This window comes from Pseudophryne corroboree, chromosome 4, assembly GCF_028390025.1.
Source record: "Pseudophryne corroboree isolate aPseCor3 chromosome 4, aPseCor3.hap2, whole genome shotgun sequence".
NCBI classification, from domain to species: domain Eukaryota; kingdom Metazoa; phylum Chordata; class Amphibia; order Anura; family Myobatrachidae; genus Pseudophryne; species Pseudophryne corroboree.
This window is the reverse complement of record NC_086447.1, coordinates 18,485,152-18,507,404: the sequence shown is the minus strand read 5'-3', so window position 1 is coordinate 18,507,404 and position 22,253 is coordinate 18,485,152. Positions and strand designations below refer to the sequence as shown.

The window sequence follows — 22,253 nt, the reverse complement described above, 5'->3', positions numbered from 1 at the left end:
TTCTTTACCCTATTACTGAAATGGTAATTGACAAAAACAAGCTACATTGTCACCAGAAGTGCAATGCAAAATGTACAATTGATATTTCAAAATCATCTTTCCATCTTGAATTTCAATGATGCATTGGGGCAATGATTTTGCGAGAAACATCTTCACCCTTAAAGAAAGATTTTCTTAACTTCTTACCTGTGTGCTGATTAGATATCACCTGGTTTTCACATTAAACAGATTCACACTTGAGAAAGCAGCAAGGATGTAGTGAGGTTTATGTTTCCTGGTGTCAAACTGTATTATTTCAGTGGACATTGTAATGAGGATGCATCTTGCTGCCTTTCCAATGAAGCAAGTTTTAATCAGTAATAGGTGAAAAACCATTCCTACAAAGGTGTTAATCAGAGACTTGGCTTTGTGGACACTTTTCAGAGAGCAAATGTGTTAGCATAAAAATAAAGCCATAAAATGGAGAGCTGATTAATCACTCAATTGGATTTCTCTGCCTGCATATTTTTTTTTCTCTGCAACCCCAATGCTAAATTGTGCTTCCTGTTTTTTATAAAATGACTTAATCAAATATGACTCTGATTGCATCAGAGAAGGCCAGGTACCCTACACCATAAAAGGTGGTTTGCAATTTTGACTTGTCTACTTAAAGATCAGCAAAATTTGATCACAAGGCCAATTACGTCCCTGGGTGGGATTGAACCACCAACCTTTCGGTTAACAGCCGAATGCGCTAACCGATTGCGCCACAGAGACAGCTTGCAAAAGCATGTACTGACAAAGGCTAAAAAGCATTCATCTAGAAAGTTTCCTAGAAAAAGGTTAAAAAGGCAATAATCTGGAGAGTTTTGCAAGATTTTTCTTCCATTGACGAACGAATAAACACATTGGTACTTTCACATGATGAGTGAGTACTTCAGGATCTCTTACACTTACGTGAGCAGCAGAGTGGCGCAGCGGAAGCGTGCTGGGCCCATAACCCAGAGGCCGGTGGATCGAAACCATCCTCTGCTATGTGCACTTATTTTTTTGTTAATTAAATTCTTCCAAAACTGGAATTGATATTTTGACTCTTTTATTTTTACTTAAAGTACAATAACTTTTAACATTTTAATTTGTTTTAATAGTATATTGACAGCATTGTTTTCTTTCAGAAATCCACTTAATTTTCTTTACCCTATTACTGAAATGGTAATTGACAAAAACAAGCTACATTGTCACCAGAAGAGCAATGCAAAATGTACAATTGATATTTCAAAATCATCTTTCCATCTTGAATTTCAATGATGCATTGGGGCAACGATTTTGTGAGAAACATCTTCACCCTTAAAGAAAGATTTTCTTAACTTCTTACCTGTGTGCTGATTAGATATCACCTGGTTTTCACATTAAACAGATTCCCACTTGAGAAAGCAGCAAGGATGCAGTGAGGTTTATGTTTCCTGGTGTCAACCTGTATTATTTCAGTGGACATTGTAATGAGGATGCATCTTGCTGCCTTTCCAATGAAGCAAGTTTTAATCAGTAATAGGTGAAAAACCATTCCTACAAAGGTGTTAATCAGAGACTTGGCTTTGTGGACACTTTTCAGAGAGCAAATGTGTTAGCATAAAAATAAAGCCATAAAATGGAGAGCTGATTAATCACTCAATTGGATTTCTCTGCCTGCATAATTTTTTTTCTCTGCAACCCCAATGCTAAATTGTGCTTCCTGTTTTTTATAAAATGACTTAATCAAATATGACTCTGATTGCATCAGAGAAGGCCAGGTACCCTACACCATAAAAGGTGGTTTGCAATTTTGACTTGTCTACTTAAAGATCAGCAAAATTTGATCACAAGGTCAATTACGTCCCTGGGTGGGATTGAACCACCAACCTTTCGGTTAACAGCCGAATGCGCTAACCGATTGCGCCACAGAGACAGCTTGCAAAAGCATGTACTGACAAAGGCTAAAAAGCATTCATCTAGAAAGTTTCCTAGAAAAAGGTTAAAAAGGCAATAATCTGGAGAGTTTTGCAAGATTTTTCTTCCATTGACCAACGAAGAAACACATTGGTACTTTCACATGATGAGTGAGTACTTCAGGATCTCTTACACTTACATGAGCAGCAGAGTGGCGCAGCGGAAGCGTGCTGGGCCCATAACCCAGAGGCCGGTGGATCGAAACCATCCTCTGCTATGTGCACTTATTTTTTTGTTAATTAAATTCTTCCAAAACTGGAATTGATATTTTGACTCTTTTATTTTTACTTAAAGTACAATAACTTTTAACATTTTAATTTTTTTTAATAGTATATTGACAGTATTGTTTTCTTTCAGAAATCCACTTAATTTTCTTTACCCTATTACTGAAATGGTAATTGACAAAAACAAGCTACATTGTCACCAGAAGAGCAATGCAAAATGTACAATTGATATTTCAAAATCATCTTTCCATCTTGAATTTCAATGATGCATTGGGGCAACGATTTTGTGAGAAACATCTTCACCCTTAAAGAAAGATTTTCTTAACTTCTTACCTGTGTGCTGATTAGATATCACCTGGTTTTCACATTAAACAGATTCCCACTTGAGAAAGCAGCAAGGATGCAGTGAGGTTTATGTTTCCTGGTGTCAACCTGTATTATTTCAGTGGACATTGTAATGAGCATGCATCTTGCTGCCTTTCCAATGAAGCAAGTTTTAATCAGTAATAGGTGAAAAACCATTCCTACAAAGGTGTTAATCAGAGACTTGGCTTTGTGGACACTTTTCAGAGAGCAAATGTGTTAGCATAAAAATAAAGCCATAAAATGGAGAGCTGATTAATCACTCAATTGGATTTCTCTGCCTGCATATTTTTTTTTCTCTGCAACCCCATGCTAAATTGTGCTTCCTGTTTTTTATAAAATGACTTAATCAAATCTGACTCTGATTGCATCAGAGAAGGCCAGGTACCCTACACTATAAGAGGTGGTTTGAAATTTTGACTTGTCTACTTAAAGATCAGCAAAATTTGATCACAAGGTCAATTACGTCCCTGGGTGGTATTGAAACACCAGCCTTTCGGTTAACAGCCGAATGCGCTAACCGATTGCACCACAGAGACAACTTGCAAAAGCATGTACTAACAAAGGCTAAAAAGCATTCATCTAGAAAGTTTCCTAGAAAAAGGTTAAAAAGGCAATAATCTGGACAGTTTTGCAAGATTTTTCTTCCATTGACCAACGAAGAAACACATTGGTACTTTCACATGATGAGTGAGTACTTCAGGATCTCTGACACTTACGTGGGCAGCAGAGTAGCGCAGCGGAAGCGTGCTGGGCCCATAATCCAGAGGTCGTTGGATTGAAACCATCCTCTGCTATGAGCACTTATTTTTTTGTTAATTAAATTCTTCCAAAACTGGAATTGATATTTTGACTATTTTATTTTTACTTAAAGTACAATAACTTTTAACATTTTAATTTTTTTTAATAGTATATTGACAGTATTGTTTTCTTTCAGAAATCCACTTAATTTTCTTTACCCTATTACTGAAATGGTAATTGACAAAAACAAGCTACATTGTCACCAGAAGAGCAATGCAAAATGTACAATTGATATTTCAAAATCATCTTTCCAGCTTGAATTTCAATGATGCATTGGGGCAACGATTTTGTGAGAAACATCTTCACCCTTAAAGAAAGATTTTCTTAACTTCTTACCTGTGTGCTGATTAGATATCACCTGGTTTTCACATTAAACAGATTCACACTTGAGAAAGCAGCAAGGATGCAGTGAGGTTTATGTTTCCTGGTGTCAACCTGTATTATTTCAGTGCACATTGTAATGAGGATGCATCTTGCTGCCTTTCCAATGAAGCAAGTTTTAATCAGTAATAGGTGAAAAACCATTCCTACAAAGGTGTTAATCAGAGACTTGGCTTTGTGGACACTTTTCAGAGAGCAAATGTGTTAGCATAAAAATAAAGCCATAAAATGGAGAGCTGATTAATCACTCAATTGGATTTCTCTGCCTGCATAATTTTTTTTCTCTGCAACCCCAATGCTAAATTGTGCTTCCTGTTTTTTATAAAATGACTTAATCAAATATGACTCTGATTGCATCAGAGAAGGCCAGGTACCCTACACCATAAAAGGTGGTTTGCAATTTTGACTTGTCTACTTAAAGATCAGCAAAATTTGATCACAAGGCCAATTACGTCCCTGGGTGGGATTGAACCACCAACCTTTCGGTTAACAGCCGAATGCGCTAACCGATTGCGCCACAGAGACAGCTTGCAAAAGCATGTACTGACAAAGGCTAAAAAGCATTCATCTAGAAAGTTTCCTAGAAAAAGGTTAAAAAGGCAATAATCTGGAGAGTTTTGCAAGATTTTTCTTCCATTGACCAACGAAGAAACACATTGGTACTTTCACATGATGAGTGAGTACTTCAGGATCTCTTACACTTACATGAGCAGCAGAGTGGCGCAGCGGAAGCGTGCTGGGCCCATAACCCAGAGACCGGTGGATCGAAACCATCCTCTGCTATGTGCACTTATTTTTTTGTTAATTAAATTCTTCCAAAACTGGAATTGATATTTTGACTCTTTTATTTTTACTTAAAGTACAATAACTTTTAACATTTTAATTTGTTTTAATAGTATATTGACAGCATTGTTTTCTTTCAGAAATCCACTTAATTTTCTTTACCCTATTACTGAAATGGTAATTGACAAAAACAAGCTACATTGTCACCAGAAGAGCAATGCAAAATGTACAATTGATATTTCAAAATCATCTTTCCATCTTGAATTTCAATGATGCATTGGGGCAACGATTTTGTGAGAAACATCTTCACCCTTAAAGAAAGATTTTCTTAACTTCTTACCTGTGTGCTGATTAGATATCACCTGGTTTTCACATTAAACAGATTCCCACTTGAGAAAGCAGCAAGGATGCAGTGAGGTTTATGTTTCCTGGTGTCAACCTGTATTATTTCAGTGGACATTGTAATGAGGATGCATCTTGCTGCCTTTCCAATGAAGCAAGTTTTAATCAGTAATAGGTGAAAAACCATTCCTACAAAGGTGTTAATCAGAGACTTGGCTTTGTGGACACTTTTCAGAGAGCAAATGTGTTAGCATAAAAATAAAGCCATAAAATGGAGAGCTGATTAATCACTCAATTGGATTTCTCTGCCTGCATAATTTTTTTTCTCTGCAACCCCAATGCTAAATTGTGCTTCCTGTTTTTTATAAAATGACTTAATCAAATATGACTCTGATTGCATCAGAGAAGGCCAGGTACCCTACACCATAAAAGGTGGTTTGCAATTTTGACTTGTCTACTTAAAGATCAGCAAAATTTGATCACAACGTCAATTACGTCCCTGGGTGGGATTGAACCACCAACCTTTCGGTTAACAGCCGAATGCGCTAACCGATTGCGCCACAGAGACAGCTTGCAAAAGCATGTACTGACAAAGGCTAAAAAGCATTCATCTAGAAAGTTTCCTAGAAAAAGGTTAAAAAGGCAATAATCTGGAGAGTTTTGCAAGATTTTTCTTCCATTGACCAACGAAGAAACACATTGGTACTTTCACATGATGAGTGAGTACTTCAGGATCTCTTACACTTACATGAGCAGCAGAGTGGCGCAGCGGAAGCGTGCTGGGCCCATAACCCAGAGGCCGGTGGATCGAAACCATCCTCTGCTATGTGCACTTATTTTTTTGTTAATTAAATTCTTCCAAAACTGGAATTGATATTTTGACTCTTTTATTTTTACTTAAAGTACAATAACTTTTAACATTTTAATTTTTTTTAATAGTATATTGACAGTATTGTTTTCTTTCAGAAATCCACTTAATTTTCTTTACCCTATTACTGAAATGGTAATTGACAAAAACAAGCTACATTGTCACCAGAAGAGCAATGCAAAATGTACAATTGATATTTCAAAATCATCTTTCCATCTTGAATTTCAATGATGCATTGGGGCAACGATTTTGTGAGAAACATCTTCACCCTTAAAGAAAGATTTTCTTAACTTCTTACCTGTGTGCTGATTAGATATCACCTGGTTTTCACATTAAACAGATTCCCACTTGAGAAAGCAGCAAGGATGCAGTGAGGTTTATGTTTCCTGGTGTCAACCTGTATTATTTCAGTGGACATTGTAATGAGGATGCATCTTGCTGCCTTTCCAATGAAGCAAGTTTTAATCAGTAATAGGTGAAAAACCATTCCTACAAAGGTGTTAATCAGAGACTTGGCTTTGTGGACACTTTTCAGAGAGCAAATGTGTTAGCATAAAAATAAAGCCATAAAATGGAGAGCTGATTAATCACTCAATTGGATTTCTCTGCCTGCATAATTTTTTTTCTCTGCAACCCCAATGCTAAATTGTGCTTCCTGTTTTTTATAAAATGACTTAATCAAATATGACTCTGATTGCATCAGAGAAGGCCAGGTACCCTACACCATAAAAGGTGGTTTGCAATTTTGACTTGTCTACTTAAAGATCAGCAAAATTTGATCACAAGGTCAATTACGTCCCTGGGTGGGATTGAACCACCAACCTTTCGGTTAACAGCCGAATGCGCTAACCGATTGCGCCACAGAGACAGCTTGCAAAAGCATGTACTGACAAAGGCTAAAAAGCATTCATCTAGAAAGTTTCCTAGAAAAAGGTTAAAAAGGCAATAATCTGGAGAGTTTTGCAAGATTTTTCTTCCATTGACCAACGAAGAAACACATTGGTACTTTCACATGATGAGTGAGTACTTCAGGATCTCTTACACTTACATGAGCAGCAGAGTGGCGCAGCGGAAGCGTGCTGGGCCCATAACCCAGAGGCCGGTGGATCGAAACCATCCTCTGCTATGTGCACTTATTTTTTTGTTAATTAAATTCTTCCAAAACTGGAATTGATATTTTGACTCTTTTATTTTTACTTAAAGTACAATAACTTTTAACATTTTAATTTTTTTTAATAGTATATTGACAGTATTGTTTTCTTTCAGAAATCCACTTAATTTTCTTTACCCTATTACTGAAATGGTAATTGACAAAAACAAGCTACATTGTCACCAGAAGAGCAATGCAAAATGTACAATTGATATTTCAAAATCATCTTTCCATCTTGAATTTCAATGATGCATTGGGGCAACGATTTTGTGAGAAACATCTTCACCCTTAAAGAAAGATTTTCTTAACTTCTTACCTGTGTGCTGATTAGATATCACCTGGTTTTCACATTAAACAGATTCCCACTTGAGAAAGCAGCAAGGATGCAGTGAGGTTTATGTTTCCTGGTGTCAACCTGTATTATTTCAGTGGACATTGTAATGAGCATGCATCTTGCTGCCTTTCCAATGAAGCAAGTTTTAATCAGTAATAGGTGAAAAACCATTCCTACAAAGGTGTTAATCAGAGACTTGGCTTTGTGGACACTTTTCAGAGAGCAAATGTGTTAGCATAAAAATAAAGCCATAAAATGGAGAGCTGATTAATCACTCAATTGGATTTCTCTGCCTGCATATTTTTTTTTCTCTGCAACCCCATGCTAAATTGTGCTTCCTGTTTTTTATAAAATGACTTAATCAAATCTGACTCTGATTGCATCAGAGAAGGCCAGGTACCCTACACTATAAGAGGTGGTTTGAAATTTTGACTTGTCTACTTAAAGATCAGCAAAATTTGATCACAAGGTCAATTACGTCCCTGGGTGGTATTGAAACACCAGCCTTTCGGTTAACAGCCGAATGCGCTAACCGATTGCACCACAGAGACAACTTGCAAAAGCATGTACTAACAAAGGCTAAAAAGCATTCATCTAGAAAGTTTCCTAGAAAAAGGTTAAAAAGGCAATAATCTGGACAGTTTTGCAAGATTTTTCTTCCATTGACCAACGAAGAAACACATTGGTACTTTCACATGATGAGTGAGTACTTCAGGATCTCTGACACTTACGTGGGCAGCAGAGTAGCGCAGCGGAAGCGTGCTGGGCCCATAATCCAGAGGTCGTTGGATTGAAACCATCCTCTGCTATGAGCACTTATTTTTTTGTTAATTAAATTCTTCCAAAACTGGAATTGATATTTTGACTATTTTATTTTTACTTAAAGTACAATAACTTTTAACATTTTAATTTTTTTTAATAGTATATTGACAGTATTGTTTTCTTTCAGAAATCCACTTAATTTTCTTTACCCTATTACTGAAATGGTAATTGACAAAAACAAGCTACATTGTCACCAGAAGAGCAATGCAAAATGTACAATTGATATTTCAAAATCATCTTTCCAGCTTGAATTTCAATGATGCATTGGGGCAACGATTTTGTGAGAAACATCTTCACCCTTAAAGAAAGATTTTCTTAACTTCTTACCTGTGTGCTGATTAGATATCACCTGGTTTTCACATTAAACAGATTCACACTTGAGAAAGCAGCAAGGATGCAGTGAGGTTTATGTTTCCTGGTGTCAACCTGTATTATTTCAGTGCACATTGTAATGAGGATGCATCTTGCTGCCTTTCCAATGAAGCAAGTTTTAATCAGTAATAGGTGAAAAACCATTCCTACAAAGGTGTTAATCAGAGACTTGGCTTTGTGGACACTTTTCAGAGAGCAAATGTGTTAGCATAAAAATAAAGCCATAAAATGGAGAGCTGATTAATCACTCAATTGGATTTCTCTGCCTGCATAATTTTTTTTCTCTGCAACCCCAATGCTAAATTGTGCTTCCTGTTTTTTATAAAATGACTTAATCAAATATGACTCTGATTGCATCAGAGAAGGCCAGGTACCCTACACCATAAAAGGTGGTTTGCAATTTTGACTTGTCTACTTAAAGATCAGCAAAATTTGATCACAAGGCCAATTACGTCCCTGGGTGGGATTGAACCACCAACCTTTCGGTTAACAGCCGAATGCGCTAACCGATTGCGCCACAGAGACAGCTTGCAAAAGCATGTACTGACAAAGGCTAAAAAGCATTCATCTAGAAAGTTTCCTAGAAAAAGGTTAAAAAGGCAATAATCTGGAGAGTTTTGCAAGATTTTTCTTCCATTGACCAACGAAGAAACACATTGGTACTTTCACATGATGAGTGAGTACTTCAGGATCTCTTACACTTACATGAGCAGCAGAGTGGCGCAGCGGAAGCGTGCTGGGCCCATAACCCAGAGACCGGTGGATCGAAACCATCCTCTGTATGTGCACTTATTTTTTTGTTAATTAAATTCTTCCAAAACTGGAATTGATATTTTGACTCTTTTATTTTTACTTAAAGTACAATAACTTTTAACATTTTAATTTGTTTTAATAGTATATTGACAGCATTGTTTTCTTTCAGAAATCCACTTAATTTTCTTTACCCTATTACTGAAATGGTAATTGACAAAAACAAGCTACATTGTCACCAGAAGAGCAATGCAAAATGTACAATTGATATTTCAAAATCATCTTTCCATCTTGAATTTCAATGATGCATTGGGGCAACGATTTTGTGAGAAACATCTTCACCCTTAAAGAAAGATTTTCTTAACTTCTTACCTGTGTGCTGATTAGATATCACCTGGTTTTCACATTAAACAGATTCCCACTTGAGAAAGCAGCAAGGATGCAGTGAGGTTTATGTTTCCTGGTGTCAACCTGTATTATTTCAGTGGACATTGTAATGAGGATGCATCTTGCTGCCTTTCCAATGAAGCAAGTTTTAATCAGTAATAGGTGAAAAACCATTCCTACAAAGGTGTTAATCAGAGACTTGGCTTTGTGGACACTTTTCAGAGAGCAAATGTGTTAGCATAAAAATAAAGCCATAAAATGGAGAGCTGATTAATCACTCAATTGGATTTCTCTGCCTGCATAATTTTTTTTCTCTGCAACCCCAATGCTAAATTGTGCTTCCTGTTTTTTATAAAATGACTTAATCAAATATGACTCTGATTGCATCAGAGAAGGCCAGGTACCCTACACCATAAAAGGTGGTTTGCAATTTTGACTTGTCTACTTAAAGATCAGCAAAATTTGATCACAACGTCAATTACGTCCCTGGGTGGGATTGAACCACCAACCTTTCGGTTAACAGCCGAATGCGCTAACCGATTGCGCCACAGAGACAGCTTGCAAAAGCATGTACTGACAAAGGCTAAAAAGCATTCATCTAGAAAGTTTCCTAGAAAAAGGTTAAAAAGGCAATAATCTGGAGAGTTTTGCAAGATTTTTCTTCCATTGACCAACGAAGAAACACATTGGTACTTTCACATGATGAGTGAGTACTTCAGGATCTCTTACACTTACATGAGCAGCAGAGTGGCGCAGCGGAAGCGTGCTGGGCCCATAACCCAGAGGCCGGTGGATCGAAACCATCCTCTGCTATGTGCACTTATTTTTTTGTTAATTAAATTCTTCCAAAACTGGAATTGATATTTTGACTCTTTTATTTTTACTTAAAGTACAATAACTTTTAACATTTTAATTTTTTTTAATAGTATATTGACAGTATTGTTTTCTTTCAGAAATCCACTTAATTTTCTTTACCCTATTACTGAAATGGTAATTGACAAAAACAAGCTACATTGTCACCAGAAGAGCAATGCAAAATGTACAATTGATATTTCAAAATCATCTTTCCATCTTGAATTTCAATGATGCATTGGGGCAACGATTTTGTGAGAAACATCTTCACCCTTAAAGAAAGATTTTCTTAACTTCTTACCTGTGTGCTGATTAGATATCACCTGGTTTTCACATTAAACAGATTCCCACTTGAGAAAGCAGCAAGGATGCAGTGAGGTTTATGTTTCCTGGTGTCAACCTGTATTATTTCAGTGGACATTGTAATGAGCATGCATCTTGCTGCCTTTCCAATGAAGCAAGTTTTAATCAGTAATAGGTGAAAAACCATTCCTACAAAGGTGTTAATCAGAGACTTGGCTTTGTGGACACTTTTCAGAGAGCAAATGTGTTAGCATAAAAATAAAGCCATAAAATGGAGAGCTGATTAATCACTCAATTGGATTTCTCTGCCTGCATATTTTTTTTTCTCTGCAACCCCATGCTAAATTGTGCTTCCTGTTTTTTATAAAATGACTTAATCAAATCTGACTCTGATTGCATCAGAGAAGGCCAGGTACCCTACACTATAAGAGGTGGTTTGAAATTTTGACTTGTCTACTTAAAGATCAGCAAAATTTGATCACAAGGTCAATTACGTCCCTGGGTGGTATTGAAACACCAGCCTTTCGGTTAACAGCCGAATGCGCTAACCGATTGCACCACAGAGACAACTTGCAAAAGCATGTACTAACAAAGGCTAAAAAGCATTCATCTAGAAAGTTTCCTAGAAAAAGGTTAAAAAGGCAATAATCTGGACAGTTTTGCAAGATTTTTCTTCCATTGACCAACGAAGAAACACATTGGTACTTTCACATGATGAGTGAGTACTTCAGGATCTCTGACACTTACGTGGGCAGCAGAGTAGCGCAGCGGAAGCGTGCTGGGCCCATAATCCAGAGGTCGTTGGATCGAAACCATCCTCTGCTATGAGCACTTATTTTTTTGTTAATTAAATTCTTCCAAAACTGGAATTGATATTTTGACTATTTTATTTTTACTTAAAGTACAATAACTTTTAACATTTTAATTTTTTTTAATAGTATATTGACAGTATTGTTTTCTTTCAGAAATCCACTTAATTTTCTTTACCCTATTACTGAAATGGTAATTGACAAAAACAAGCTACATTGTCACCAGAAGAGCAATGCAAAATGTACAATTGATATTTCAAAATCATCTTTCCAGCTTGAATTTCAATGATGCATTGGGGCAACGATTTTGTGAGAAACATCTTCACCCTTAAAGAAAGATTTTCTTAACTTCTTACCTGTGTGCTGATTAGATATCACCTGGTTTTCACATTAAACAGATTCACACTTGAGAAAGCAGCAAGGATGCAGTGAGGTTTATGTTTCCTGGTGTCAAACTGTATTATTTCAGTGGACATTGTAATGAGGATGCATCTTGCTGCCTTTCCAATGAAGCAAGTTTTAATCAGTAATAGGTGAAAAACCATTCCTACAAAGGTGTTAATCAGAGACTTGCCTTTGTGGACACTTTTCAGAGAGCAAATGTGTTAGCATAAAAATAAAGCCATAAAATGGAGAGCTGATTAATCACTCAATTGGATTTCTCTGCCTGCATATTTTTTTTTCTCTGCAACCCCATGCTAAATTGTGCTTCCTGTTTTTTATAAAATGACTTAATCAAATCTGACTCTGATTGCATCAGAGAAGGCCAGGTACCCTACACTATAAGAGGTGGTTTGAAATTTTGACTTGTCTACTTAAAGATCAGCAAAATTTGATCACAAGGTCAATTACGTCCCTGGGTGGTATTGAAACACCAGCCTTTCGGTTAACAGCCGAATGCGCTAACCAATTGCACCACAGAGACAACTTGCAAAAGCATGTACTAACAAAGGCTAAAAAGCATTCATCTAGAAAGTTTCCTAGAAAAAGGTTAAAAAGGCAATAATCTGGAGAGTTTTGCAAGATTTTTCTTCCATTGACCAACGAAGAAACACATTGGTACTTTCACATGATGAGTGAGTACTTCAGGATCTCTGACACTTACGTGGGCAGCAGAGTAGCGCAGCGGAAGTGTGCTGGGCCCATAATCCAGAAGTCGTTGGATCAAAACCATCCTCTGCTATGAGCACTTATTTTTTTGTTAATTAAATTCTTCCAAAACTGGAATTGATATTTTGACTCTTTTATTTTTACTTAAAGTACAATAACTTTTAACATTTTAATTTGTTTTAATAGTATATTGACAGCATTGTTTTCTTTCAGAAATCCACTTAATTTTCTTTACCCTATTACTGAAATGGTAATTGACAAAAACAAGCTACATTGTCACCAGAAGAGCAATGCAAAATGTACAATTGATATTTCAAAATCATCTTTCCATCTTGAATTTCAATGATGCATTGGGGCAACGATTTTGTGAGAAACATCTTCACCCTTAAAGAAAGATTTTCTTAACTTCTTACCTGTGTGCTGATTAGATATCACCTGGTTTTCACATTAAACAGATTCCCACTTGAGAAAGCAGCAAGGATGCAGTGAGGTTTATGTTTCCTGGTGTCAACCTGTATTATTTCAGTGGACATTGTAATGAGGATGCATCTTGCTGCCTTTCCAATGAAGCAAGTTTTAATCAGTAATAGGTGAAAAACCATTCCTACAAAGGTGTTAATCAGAGACTTGGCTTTGTGGACACTTTTCAGAGAGCAAATGTGTTAGCATAAAAATAAAGCCATAAAATGGAGAGCTGATTAATCACTCAATTGGATTTCTCTGCCTGCATATTTTTTTTTCTCTGCAACCCCAATGCTAAATTGTGCTTCCTGTTTTTTATAAAATGACTTAATCAAATATGACTCTGATTGCATCAGAGAAGGCCAGGTACCCTACACCATAAAAGGTGGTTTGCAATTTTGACTTGTCTACTTAAAGATCAGCAAAATTTGATCACAAGGCCAATTACGTCCCTGGGTGGGATTGAACCACCAACCTTTCGGTTAACAGCCGAATGCGCTAACCGATTGCGCCACAGAGACAGCTTGCAAAAGCATGTACTGACAAAGGCTAAAAAGCATTCATCTAGAAAGTTTCCTAGAAAAAGGTTAAAAAGGCAATAATCTGGAGAGTTTTGCAAGATTTTTCTTCCATTGACGAACGAAGAAACACATTGGTACTTTCACATGATGAGTGAGTACTTCAGGATCTCTTACACTTACATGAGCAGCAGAGTGGCGCAGCGGAAGCGTGCTGGGCCCATAACCCAGAGGCCGGTGGATCGAAACCATCCTCTGCTATGTGCACTTATTTTTTTGTTAATTAAATTCTTCCAAAACTGGAATTGATATTTTGACTCTTTTATTTTTACTTAAAGTACAATAACTTTTAACATTTTAATTTGTTTTAATAGTATATTGACAGCATTGTTTTCTTTCAGAAATCCACTTAATTTTCTTTACCCTATTACTGAAATGGTAATTGACAAAAACAAGCTACATTGTCACCAGAAGAGCAATGCAAAATGTACAATTGATATTTCAAAATCATCTTTCCATCTTGAATTTCAATGATGCATTGGGGCAACGATTTTGTGAGAAACATCTTCACCCTTAAAGAAAGATTTTCTTAACTTCTTACCTGTGTGCTGATTAGATATCACCTGGTTTTCACATTAAACAGATTCCCACTTGAGAAAGCAGCAAGGATGCAGTGAGGTTTATGTTTCCTGGTGTCAACCTGTATTATTTCAGTGGACATTGTAATGAGGATGCATCTTGCTGCCTTTCCAATGAAGCAAGTTTTAATCAGTAATAGGTGAAAAACCATTCCTACAAAGGTGTTAATCAGAGACTTGGCTTTGTGGACACTTTTCAGAGAGCAAATGTGTTAGCATAAAAATAAAGCCATAAAATGGAGAGCTGATTAATCACTCAATTGGATTTCTCTGCCTGCATAATTTTTTTTCTCTGCAACCCCAATGCTAAATTGTGCTTCCTGTTTTTTATAAAATGACTTAATCAAATATGACTCTGATTGCATCAGAGAAGGCCAGGTACCCTACACCATAAAAGGTGGTTTGCAATTTTGACTTGTCTACTTAAAGATCAGCAAAATTTGATCACAAGGTCAATTACGTCCCTGGGTGGGATTGAACCACCAACCTTTCGGTTAACAGCCGAATGCGCTAACCGATTGCGCCACAGAGACAGCTTGCAAAAGCATGTACTGACAAAGGCTAAAAAGCATTCATCTAGAAAGTTTCCTAGAAAAAGGTTAAAAAGGCAATAATCTGGAGAGTTTTGCAAGATTTTTCTTCCATTGACCAACGAAGAAACACATTGGTACTTTCACATGATGAGTGAGTACTTCAGGATCTCTTACACTTACATGAGCAGCAGAGTGGCGCAGCGGAAGCGTGCTGGGCCCATAACCCATAGGCCGGTGGATCGAAACCATCCTCTGCTATGTGCACTTATTTTTTTGTTAATTAAATTCTTCCAAAACTGGAATTGATATTTTGACTCTTTTATTTTTACTTAAAGTACAATAACTTTTAACATTTTAATTTTTTTTAATAGTATATTGACAGTATTGTTTTCTTTCAGAAATCCACTTAATTTTCTTTACCCTATTACTGAAATGGTAATTGACAAAAACAAGCTACATTGTCACCAGAAGAGCAATGCAAAATGTACAATTGATATTTCAAAATCATCTTTCCATCTTGAATTTCAATGATGCATTGGGGCAACGATTTTGTGAGAAACATCTTCACCCTTAAAGAAAGATTTTCTTAACTTCTTACCTGTGTGCTGATTAGATATCACCTGGTTTTCACATTAAACAGATTCCCACTTGAGAAAGCAGCAAGGATGCAGTGAGGTTTATGTTTCCTGGTGTCAACCTGTATTATTTCAGTGGACATTGTAATGAGCATGCATCTTGCTGCCTTTCCAATGAAGCAAGTTTTAATCAGTAATAGGTGAAAAACCATTCCTACAAAGGTGTTAATCAGAGACTTGGCTTTGTGGACACTTTTCAGAGAGCAAATGTGTTAGCATAAAAATAAAGCCATAAAATGGAGAGCTGATTAATCACTCAATTGGATTTCTCTGCCTGCATATTTTTTTTTCTCTGCAACCCCATGCTAAATTGTGCTTCCTGTTTTTTATAAAATGACTTAATCAAATCTGACTCTGATTGCATCAGAGAAGGCCAGGTACCCTACACTATAAGAGGTGGTTTGAAATTTTGACTTGTCTACTTAAAGATCAGCAAAATTTGATCACAAGGTCAATTACGTCCCTGGGTGGTATTGAAACACCAGCCTTTCGGTTAACAGCCGAATGCGCTAACCGATTGCACCACAGAGACAACTTGCAAAAGCATGTACTAACAAAGGCTAAAAAGCATTCATCTAGAAAGTTTCCTAGAAAAAGGTTAAAAAGGCAATAATCTGGACAGTTTTGCAAGATTTTTCTTCCATTGACCAACGAAGAAACACATTGGTACTTTCACATGATGAGTGAGTACTTCAGGATCTCTGACACTTACGTGGGCAGCAGAGTAGCGCAGCGGAAGTGTGCTGGGCCCATAATCCAGAAGTCGTTGGATCAAAACCATCCTCTGCTATGAGCACTTATTTTTTTGTTAATTAAATTCTTCCAAAACTGGAATTGATATTTTGACTCTTTTATTTTTACTTAAAGTACAATAACTTTTAACATTTTAATTTGTTTTAATAGTATATTGACAGCATTGTTTTCTTTCAGAAATCCACTTAATTTTCTTTACCCTATTACTGAAATGGTAATTGACAAAAACAAGCTACATTGTCACCAGAAGAGCAATGCAAAATGTACAATTGATATTTCAAAATCATCTTTCCATCTTGAATTTCAATGATGCATTGGGGCAACGATTTTGTGAGAAACATCTTCACCCTTAAAGAAAGATTTTCTTAACTTCTTACCTGTGTGCTGATTAGATATCACCTGGTTTTCACATTAAACAGATTCCCACTTGAGAAAGCAGCAAGGATGCAGTGAGGTTTATGTTTCCTGGTGTCAACCTGTATTATTTCAGTGGACATTGTAATGAGGATGCATCTTGCTGCCTTTCCAATGAAGCAAGTTTTAATCAGTAATAGGTGAAAAACCATTCCTACAAAGGTGTTAATCAGAGACTTGGCTTTGTGGACACTTTTCAGAGAGCAAATGTGTTAGCATAAAAATAAAGCCATAAAATGGAGAGCTGATTAATCACTCAATTGGATTTCTCTGCCTGCATATTTTTTTTTCTCTGCAACCCCAATGCTAAATTGTGCTTCCTGTTTTTTATAAAATGACTTAATCAAATATGACTCTGATTGCATCAGAGAAGGCCAGGTACCCTACACCATAAAAGGTGGTTTGCAATTTTGACTTGTCTACTTAAAGATCAGCAAAATTTGATCACAAGGCCAATTACGTCCCTGGGTGGGATTGAACCACCAACCTTTCGGTTAACAGCCGAATGCGCTAACCGATTGCGCCACAGAGACAGCTTGCAAAAGCATGTACTGACAAAGGCTAAAAAGCATTCATCTAGAAAGTTTCCTAGAAAAAGGTTAAAAAGGCAATAATCTGGAGAGTTTTGCAAGATTTTTCTTCCATTGACGAACGAAGAAACACATTGGTACTTTCACATGATGAGTGAGTACTTCAGGATCTCTTACACTTACATGAGCAGCAGAGTGGCGCAGCGGAAGCGTGCTGGGCCCATAACCCAGAGGCCGGTGGATCGAAACCATCCTCTGCTATGTGCACTTATTTTTTTGTTAATTAAATTCTTCCAAAACTGGAATTGATATTTTGACTCTTTTATTTTTACTTAAAGTACAATAACTTTTAACATTTTAATTTGTTTTAATAGTATATTGACAGCATTGTTTTCTTTCAGAAATCCACTTAATTTTCTTTACCCTATTACTGAAATGGTAATTGACAAAAACAAGCTACATTGTCACCAGAAGAGCAATGCAAAATGTACAATTGATATTTCAAAATCATCTTTCCATCTTGAATTTCAATGATGCATTGGGGCAACGATTTTGTGAGAAACATCTTCACCCTTAAAGAAAGATTTTCTTAACTTCTTACCTGTGTGCTGATTAGATATCACCTGGTTTTCACATTAAACAGATTCCCACTTGAGAAAGCAGCAAGGATGCAGTGAGGTTTATGTTTCCTGGTGTCAACCTGTATTATTTCAGTGGACATTGTAATGAGGATGCATCTTGCTGCCTTTCCAATGAAGCAAGTTTTAATCAGTAATAGGTGAAAAACCATTCCTACAAAGGTGTTAATCAGAGACTTGGCTTTGTGGACACTTTTCAGAGAGCAAATGTGTTAGCATAAAAATAAAGCCATAAAATGGAGAGCTGATTAATCACTCAATTGGATTTCTCTGCCTGCATAATTTTTTTTCTCTGCAACCCCAATGCTAAATTGTGCTTCCTGTTTTTTATAAAATGACTTAATCAAATATGACTCTGATTGCATCAGAGAAGGCCAGGTACCCTACACCATAAAAGGTGGTTTGCAATTTTGACTTGTCTACTTAAAGATCAGCAAAATTTGATCACAAGGTCAATTACGTCCCTGGGTGGGATTGAACCACCAACCTTTCGGTTAACAGCCGAATGCGCTAACCGATTGCGCCACAGAGACAGCTTGCAAAAGCATGTACTGACAAAGGCTAAAAAGCATTCATCTAGAAAGTTTCCTAGAAAAAGGTTAAAAAGGCAATAATCTGGAGAGTTTTGCAAGATTTTTCTTCCATTGACCAACGAAGAAACACATTGGTACTTTCACATGATGAGTGAGTACTTCAGGATCTCTTACACTTACATGAGCAGCAGAGTGGCGCAGCGGAAGCGTGCTGGGCCCATAACCCATAGGCCGGTGGATCGAAACCATCCTCTGCTATGTGCACTTATTTTTTTGTTAATTAAATTCTTCCAAAACTGGAATTGATATTTTGACTCTTTTATTTTTACTTAAAGTACAATAACTTTTAACATTTTAATTTTTTTTAATAGTATATTGACAGTATTGTTTTCTTTCAGAAATCCACTTAATTTTCTTTACCCTATTACTGAAATGGTAATTGACAAAAACAAGCTACATTGTCACCAGAAGAGCAATGCAAAATGTACAATTGATATTTCAAAATCATCTTTCCATCTTGAATTTCAATGATGCATTGGGGCAACGATTTTGTGAGAAACATCTTCACCCTTAAAGAAAGATTTTCTTAACTTCTTACCTGTGTGCTGATTAGATATCACCTGGTTTTCACATTAAACAGATTCCCACTTGAGAAAGCAGCAAGGATGCAGTGAGGTTTATGTTTCCTGGTGTCAACCTGTATTATTTCAGTGGACATTGTAATGAGCATGCATCTTGCTGCCTTTCCAATGAAGCAAGTTTTAATCAGTAATAGGTGAAAAACCATTCCTACAAAGGTGTTAATCAGAGACTTGGCTTTGTGGACACTTTTCAGAGAGCAAATGTGTTAGCATAAAAATAAAGCCATAAAATGGAGAGCTGATTAATCACTCAATTGGATTTCTCTGCCTGCATATTTTTTTTTCTCTGCAACCCCATGCTAAATTGTGCTTCCTGTTTTTTATAAAATGACTTAATCAAATCTGACTCTGATTGCATCAGAGAAGGCCAGGTACCCTACACTATAAGAGGTGGTTTGAAATTTTGACTTGTCTACTTAAAGATCAGCAAAATTTGATCACAAGGTCAATTACGTCCCTGGGTGGTATTGAAACACCAGCCTTTCGGTTAACAGCCGAATGCGCTAACCGATTGCACCACAGAGACAACTTGCAAAAGCATGTACTAACAAAGGCTAAAAAGCATTCATCTAGAAAGTTTCCTAGAAAAAGGTTAAAAAGGCAATAATCTGGACAGTTTTGCAAGATTTTTCTTCCATTGACCAACGAAGAAACACATTGGTACTTTCACATGATGAGTGAGTACTTCAGGATCTCTGACACTTACGTGGGCAGCAGAGTAGCGCAGCGGAAGCGTGCTGGGCCCATAATCCAGAGGTCGTTGGATTGAAACCATCCTCTGCTATGAGCACTTATTTTTTTGTTAATTAAATTCTTCCAAAACTGGAATTGATATTTTGACTATTTTATTTTTACTTAAAGTACAATAACTTTTAACATTTTAATTTTTTTTAATAGTATATTGACAGTATTGTTTTCTTTCAGAAATCCACTTAATTTTCTTTACCCTATTACTGAAATGGTAATTGACAAAAACAAGCTACATTGTCACCAGAAGAGCAATGCAAAATGTACAATTGATATTTCAAAATCATCTTTCCAGCTTGAATTTCAATGATGCATTGGGGCAACGATTTTGTGAGAAACATCTTCACCCTTAAAGAAAGATTTTCTTAACTTCTTACCTGTGTGCTGATTAGATATCACCTGGTTTTCACATTAAACAGATTCACACTTGAGAAAGCAGCAAGGATGCAGTGAGGTTTATGTTTCCTGGTGTCAACCTGTATTATTTCAGTGCACATTGTAATGAGGATGCATCTTGCTGCCTTTCCAATGAAGCAAGTTTTAATCAGTAATAGGTGAAAAACCATTCCTACAAAGGTGTTAATCAGAGACTTGGCTTTGTGGACACTTTTCAGAGAGCAAATGTGTTAGCATAAAAATAAAGCCATAAAATGGAGAGCTGATTAATCACTCAATTGGATTTCTCTGCCTGCATAATTTTTTTTCTCTGCAACCCCAATGCTAAATTGTGCTTCCTGTTTTTTATAAAATGACTTAATCAAATATGACTCTGATTGCATCAGAGAAGGCCAGGTACCCTACACCATAAAAGGTGGTTTGCAATTTTGACTTGTCTACTTAAAGATCAGCAAAATTTGATCACAAGGCCAATTACGTCCCTGGGTGGGATTGAACCACCAACCTTTCGGTTAACAGCCGAATGCGCTAACCGATTGCGCCACAGAGACAGCTTGCAAAAGCATGTACTGACAAAGGCTAAAAAGCATTCATCTAGAAAGTTTCCTAGAAAAAGGTTAAAAAGGCAATAATCTGGAGAGTTTTGCAAGATTTTTCTTCCATTGACCAACGAAGAAACACATTGGTACTTTCACATGATGAGTGAGTACTTCAGGATCTCTTACACTTACATGAGCAGCAGAGTGGCGCAGCGGAAGCGTGCTGGGCCCATAACCCAGAGGCCGGTGGATCGAAACCATCCTCTGCTATGTGCACTTATTTTTTTGTTAATTAAATTCTTCCAAAACTGGAATTGATATTTTGACTCTTTTATTTTTACTTAAAGTACAATAACTTTTAACATTTTAATTTGTTTTAATAGTATATTGACAGCATTGTTTTCTTTCAGAAATCCACTTAATTTTCTTTACCCTATTACTGAAATGGTAATTGACAAAAACAAGCTACATTGTCACCAGAAGAGCAATGCAAAATGTACAATTGATATTTCAAAATCATCTTTCCATCTTGAATTTCAATGATGCATTGGGGCAACGATTTTGTGAGAAACATCTTCACCCTTAAAGAAAGATTTTCTTAACTTCTTACCTGTGTGCTGATTAGATATCACCTGGTTTTCACATTAAACAGATTCCCACTTGAGAAAGCAGCAAGGATGCAGTGAGGTTTATGTTTCCTGGTGTCAACCTGTATTATTTCAGTGGACATTGTAATGAGGATGCATCTTGCTGCCTTTCCAATGAAGCAAGTTTTAATCAGTAATAGGTGAAAAACCATTCCTACAAAGGTGTTAATCAGAGACTTGGCTTTGTGGACACTTTTCAGAGAGCAAATGTGTTAGCATAAAAATAAAGCCATAAAATGGAGAGCTGATTAATCACTCAATTGGATTTCTCTGCCTGCATAATTTTTTTTCTCTGCAACCCCAATGCTAAATTGTGCTTCCTGTTTTTTATAAAATGACTTAATCAAATATGACTCTGATTGCATCAGAGAAGGCCAGGTACCCTACACCATAAAAGGTGGTTTGCAATTTTGACTTGTCTACTTAAAGATCAGCAAAATTTGATCACAACGTCAATTACGTCCCTGGGTGGGATTGAACCACCAACCTTTCGGTTAACAGCCGAATGCGCTAACCGATTGCGCCACAGAGACAGCTTGCAAAAGCATGTACTGACAAAGGCTAAAAAGCATTCATCTAGAAAGTTTCCTAGAAAAAGGTTAAAAAGGCAATAATCTGGAGAGTTTTGCAAGATTTTTCTTCCATTGACCAACGAAGAAACACATTGGTACTTTCACATGATGAGTGAGTACTTCAGGATCTCTTACACTTACATGAGCAGCAGAGTGGCGCAGCGGAAGCGTGCTGGGCCCATAACCCAGAGGCCGGTGGATCGAAACCATCCTCTGCTATGTGCACTTATTTTTTTGTTAATTAAATTCTTCCAAAACTGGAATTGATATTTTGACTCTTTTATTTTTACTTAAAGTACAATAACTTTTAACATTTTAATTTTTTTTAATAGTATATTGACAGTATTGGTTTCTTTCAGAAATCCACTTAATTTTCTTTACCCTATTACTGAAATGGTAATTGACAAAAACAAGCTACATTGTCACCAGAAGAGCAATGCA

The 22,253-nt window shown here is 36.6% G+C and overlaps 22 non-coding genes across 22 annotated transcripts; 9 read left to right on the top strand and 13 right to left on the bottom strand.

Annotated features, from left to right (window-relative positions):
• Positions 1-682: 682 nt before the first annotated feature.
• Positions 683-756, bottom strand: TRNAN-GUU (transfer RNA asparagine (anticodon GUU)). Its single transcript has one exon. It is a non-coding gene; the product is annotated as a tRNA-Asn (tRNA).
• A 186-nt stretch (positions 757-942) lies between these two features.
• TRNAM-CAU (transfer RNA methionine (anticodon CAU)) lies at positions 943-1,014 on the top strand. Its single transcript has one exon. It is a non-coding gene; the product is annotated as a tRNA-Met (tRNA).
• An 836-nt stretch (positions 1,015-1,850) lies between these two features.
• TRNAN-GUU (transfer RNA asparagine (anticodon GUU)) lies at positions 1,851-1,924 on the bottom strand. The gene has a single exon. It is a non-coding gene; the product is annotated as a tRNA-Asn (tRNA).
• Positions 1,925-2,110: 186 nt separating this feature from the next.
• Positions 2,111-2,182, top strand: TRNAM-CAU (transfer RNA methionine (anticodon CAU)). The gene has a single exon. It is a non-coding gene; the product is annotated as a tRNA-Met (tRNA).
• A 2,003-nt stretch (positions 2,183-4,185) lies between these two features.
• Positions 4,186-4,259, bottom strand: TRNAN-GUU (transfer RNA asparagine (anticodon GUU)). Its single transcript has one exon. It is a non-coding gene; the product is annotated as a tRNA-Asn (tRNA).
• A 1,094-nt stretch (positions 4,260-5,353) lies between these two features.
• On the bottom strand, positions 5,354-5,427 carry TRNAN-GUU (transfer RNA asparagine (anticodon GUU)). The gene has a single exon. It is a non-coding gene; the product is annotated as a tRNA-Asn (tRNA).
• Positions 5,428-5,613: 186 nt separating this feature from the next.
• Positions 5,614-5,685, top strand: TRNAM-CAU (transfer RNA methionine (anticodon CAU)). The gene has a single exon. It is a non-coding gene; the product is annotated as a tRNA-Met (tRNA).
• An 836-nt stretch (positions 5,686-6,521) lies between these two features.
• On the bottom strand, positions 6,522-6,595 carry TRNAN-GUU (transfer RNA asparagine (anticodon GUU)). Its single transcript has one exon. It is a non-coding gene; the product is annotated as a tRNA-Asn (tRNA).
• A 186-nt stretch (positions 6,596-6,781) lies between these two features.
• On the top strand, positions 6,782-6,853 carry TRNAM-CAU (transfer RNA methionine (anticodon CAU)). Its single transcript has one exon. It is a non-coding gene; the product is annotated as a tRNA-Met (tRNA).
• Positions 6,854-8,856: 2,003 nt separating this feature from the next.
• TRNAN-GUU (transfer RNA asparagine (anticodon GUU)) lies at positions 8,857-8,930 on the bottom strand. The gene has a single exon. It is a non-coding gene; the product is annotated as a tRNA-Asn (tRNA).
• Positions 8,931-10,023: 1,093 nt separating this feature from the next.
• Positions 10,024-10,097, bottom strand: TRNAN-GUU (transfer RNA asparagine (anticodon GUU)). The gene has a single exon. It is a non-coding gene; the product is annotated as a tRNA-Asn (tRNA).
• A 186-nt stretch (positions 10,098-10,283) lies between these two features.
• Positions 10,284-10,355, top strand: TRNAM-CAU (transfer RNA methionine (anticodon CAU)). The gene has a single exon. It is a non-coding gene; the product is annotated as a tRNA-Met (tRNA).
• Positions 10,356-13,525: 3,170 nt separating this feature from the next.
• Positions 13,526-13,599, bottom strand: TRNAN-GUU (transfer RNA asparagine (anticodon GUU)). The gene has a single exon. It is a non-coding gene; the product is annotated as a tRNA-Asn (tRNA).
• A 186-nt stretch (positions 13,600-13,785) lies between these two features.
• TRNAM-CAU (transfer RNA methionine (anticodon CAU)) lies at positions 13,786-13,857 on the top strand. The gene has a single exon. It is a non-coding gene; the product is annotated as a tRNA-Met (tRNA).
• An 836-nt stretch (positions 13,858-14,693) lies between these two features.
• Positions 14,694-14,767, bottom strand: TRNAN-GUU (transfer RNA asparagine (anticodon GUU)). The gene has a single exon. It is a non-coding gene; the product is annotated as a tRNA-Asn (tRNA).
• Positions 14,768-17,028: 2,261 nt separating this feature from the next.
• On the bottom strand, positions 17,029-17,102 carry TRNAN-GUU (transfer RNA asparagine (anticodon GUU)). Its single transcript has one exon. It is a non-coding gene; the product is annotated as a tRNA-Asn (tRNA).
• Positions 17,103-17,288: 186 nt separating this feature from the next.
• TRNAM-CAU (transfer RNA methionine (anticodon CAU)) lies at positions 17,289-17,360 on the top strand. The gene has a single exon. It is a non-coding gene; the product is annotated as a tRNA-Met (tRNA).
• An 836-nt stretch (positions 17,361-18,196) lies between these two features.
• TRNAN-GUU (transfer RNA asparagine (anticodon GUU)) lies at positions 18,197-18,270 on the bottom strand. The gene has a single exon. It is a non-coding gene; the product is annotated as a tRNA-Asn (tRNA).
• A 2,261-nt stretch (positions 18,271-20,531) lies between these two features.
• Positions 20,532-20,605, bottom strand: TRNAN-GUU (transfer RNA asparagine (anticodon GUU)). The gene has a single exon. It is a non-coding gene; the product is annotated as a tRNA-Asn (tRNA).
• A 186-nt stretch (positions 20,606-20,791) lies between these two features.
• On the top strand, positions 20,792-20,863 carry TRNAM-CAU (transfer RNA methionine (anticodon CAU)). The gene has a single exon. It is a non-coding gene; the product is annotated as a tRNA-Met (tRNA).
• An 836-nt stretch (positions 20,864-21,699) lies between these two features.
• Positions 21,700-21,773, bottom strand: TRNAN-GUU (transfer RNA asparagine (anticodon GUU)). The gene has a single exon. It is a non-coding gene; the product is annotated as a tRNA-Asn (tRNA).
• A 186-nt stretch (positions 21,774-21,959) lies between these two features.
• TRNAM-CAU (transfer RNA methionine (anticodon CAU)) lies at positions 21,960-22,031 on the top strand. The gene has a single exon. It is a non-coding gene; the product is annotated as a tRNA-Met (tRNA).
• The last annotated feature ends 222 nt before the right edge of the window (positions 22,032-22,253 follow it).